This window comes from Rhinopithecus bieti, unplaced genomic scaffold, assembly GCF_001698545.2.
Source record: "Rhinopithecus bieti isolate Rb0 unplaced genomic scaffold, ASM169854v2 scaffold_35856, whole genome shotgun sequence".
In the NCBI taxonomy this organism is placed as follows: Eukaryota; Metazoa; Chordata; class Mammalia; order Primates; family Cercopithecidae; genus Rhinopithecus; species Rhinopithecus bieti.
The window spans coordinates 453,306-456,434 of NW_016815820.1; positions in this window are offsets into that span (position 1 = coordinate 453,306).

Genomic DNA, 3,129 nt, shown 5'->3' on the forward strand with positions numbered 1-3,129 from the left:
ACCCAGGAGGTTGAGCTGTGACCACGACACTGCACTCTAGCCTGGGCGACAGGACAAGACCCTGTCTCAAAACAAAAGAAAGGTATTTACAGCCACGGCCTTGGCACTGTCACCAGGTGGGTGAAGAAAAGGGCCTGTCCCACGGTCCAAGACACTGCTACATTTAGAGGTCTAGAGAAGAAGGAAAAACAAGCAAAGGAGAGGAGGAAAGCCAGGAGATGGTGGAATCACGGAAGGCAAGGAGACAAAGCACTTAGAGAAGGAGAAAGTGGCCATGCTTTGGTTGATGCTGCTAGGAAGTGAATAGAGGAGGGCAGAGTCGTGGACCCCGGGTTGGAAGAGGGGATCCGCGTGCAGCGCCAAAACCTTATACAGTATGGGGAGATGGGCAGGCTCTCCTTATGAAAAATAACATAAACTTACAAGTAAAAGTGTGTGTTAAAGTTTTTAGAATACAAAATATTCACAAATTACACATTTTAAAAAACTGGTAACACAAACCTCACCAAATCTAGAAAATTAACACAATGTTTGTTTGGTTTTTTTTTTTTTTTTGAGATGGAGACTCGCTCTGTCACCCAGGCTGGAATGCAGTGGTGCGATCTCCGCTCACTGCAAGCTCCACCTCCCAGGTTCACGCCATTCTCCTGCCTCAGTCTCCCGAGTAGCTGGGACTACAGGCACCCGCCACCACGCCCAGCTAATTTTTTGTATTTTTAGCAGAGATACGGTTTCACTGTGTTAGTCAGGATGATCTCGATCTCCTGACCTTGTGATCCACCCGCCTTGGCCTCCCAACGTGCTGGGATTACAGGTGTGAGCCAATGCACTCATCCAGCAAATTCTTTATTCCAGAAAAATCTATGAATCCTCCTTTCATCCTCCTCCCTATCCAAGAGACCACCAGATCCTACTGGTTGTACATCTAAAATATCTGTTGCCTGTCTTCTGTCTTCCTTGTTATGAATTAGTTTATGATGCCATTGCCCTGTCTGGGATTGACTCTCCTACTCATTCCTCTCCACTCTGCTTCCTGCATCTTTGTCACCAGGAGTCATAGTCTTCCCCTGAGGACCAACCCCAGGGCCTCTTAGCTTCATCTTCCTTCTCCTCCTCCTCCCAGGGATCTGCTCCAAGATGATGGATGTGACCAGGCCTCTCTGTGGGAGCTGCCACCTCCTCCTTGCCATGTTGCCTTGTTTCTCTCCTCATGGTCACAACATGGCTGCAGCAGTTATTCTGTCTATCTATGTTTCTATCTATCTATCTATCTATCTATCTATCTATCTATCTATCCATCCATCCATCCTATCATCTATCTATCCACCATCTATCTAATATATCGATCATCTATCATCTATCCCTTAATCTATCATGTCTCTCTAATCCATGATCTATCTATCTATCCATCACCTATCTGTCTAATCTATTATCTATTATCCATCTAATCTATATCTATCTATCCATTATCTATCTAATCTATCATCTATTATCTATCTATCTAATCTATCATCTGTCTATCCATCATCTATCAAATCTATCACCTATCTATCATCTATTATCTATCTATTATCTATCATCTATCTATCTAATCTATGTATCTATCTATCTAATCTATGTATCTATGCATCTATCTATGTATCTATCATCTGCCTACCTATTTATCATCTATCCATCCACTCATCCATCCATCTATAATGAATTTTACTCACATGAAGGTAATAAACACTCAAGACTCATCACTTCCTAATTCTTCTACTACCTGGAACTAGAAAAGGAATAAGAGCGAGCGTACTGTCAGCAGAAGGGATGCCTACACTAACAGATGTTAGTTAGCATCATTCAAAAGTCCTCCTGATCTGGCTCCTGCCTACTTCTCCAGCCCCATGTCACACCCCTCGCCCTGTTGGACACAGTTCCACGCCATACTGGTCATCATTCAGTTCCTGGAATTCTCCAAACTCTCACTCATCCCTGGGCATTTGCATGTCTTCCCATCCTGCCACTGACTCCTATTCTCTGCTGGGTCTTAGTTCAGATGCCACTTTCTCCAGGGAATCTTCTGCGACCTTCAGACTGGGCTGTTGACCAGCTATGCGCTCCCATATCTGTCTCTATCTTATTTAATAAATATGTATTTGCCACCTTGTCTGTGCCAAGACCTACTGCCCCACTGCTTGTTCTTGTCTGTTTCCCACTGGAACATATGCCCTGCAGGGGCCAGCATCGCATACACCTTCCTCATCAGCACGTCCCATGACAGCTAACGGCACACAGAGCACAGGCCACAGTGCCACACATTTTTGTTGGAGAAGAAAAAAATGAATTAATTGTTTTAGTTGAGGTGAAATTCATACAACGTAAAATCAGCCATTTTAAAGTGAACAATTCATGGCCGGGCAGAGTGGCTCATGCCTGTAATCCCGGCACTTTGGGAGGCAGATCACCTGAGGTCAGGAGATCGATACCAGCCTGGCCAACATGGCAAAACCCCATCTCTACTAAAAATACAAAAATTAGCCGGGTGTGGTGGTGCACACCTGTAGTCCCAGCTACTCGGGAGGCTGAGGCAGGACAATTGCTTGAACCTGGGAGGCAGAGGTTGCAGTGGGCCGAGAGTGTGACACTGCATCAAGCCTGGGCAACAGACTGAGACTCTGTCTAAATAAATAAATAAAGTGAAGAATTCAGTGGCATTTCGTACAGTCACAGTGTTGTACAACCACCGCCTCTGCCTAGCTCCAAACATATCCATCACCCTCCAGGAAACCCTGCATCTATTAAGCTGTCACTCCCCACTCCTCCCTCCTCCTGGGTTCAAGTGATCCTCCCACCTCAGCTCCTGAGTAGCTAGGACTATAGGCATGCACCACTACACCCAGATAACATTTCGATTTTTTGTGGACTGTGTTGCCCAGGCTGGTCTCAAACTCCTGGGCTCAAGAGATCCTTCTGCCTTGGCCTCCCAAAGCACTGGGTTTACTGGCATGAGCCACTGCAGCCATCTTGTTCTTCATTTTTAAAAGGAGACTGGCCGGGCCCGGTGGCTCAAGCCTGTAATCCCAGCACTTTGGGAGGCCGAGACGGGCGGATCACGAGGTCAGGAGATCGAGACCATCCTGGCTAACA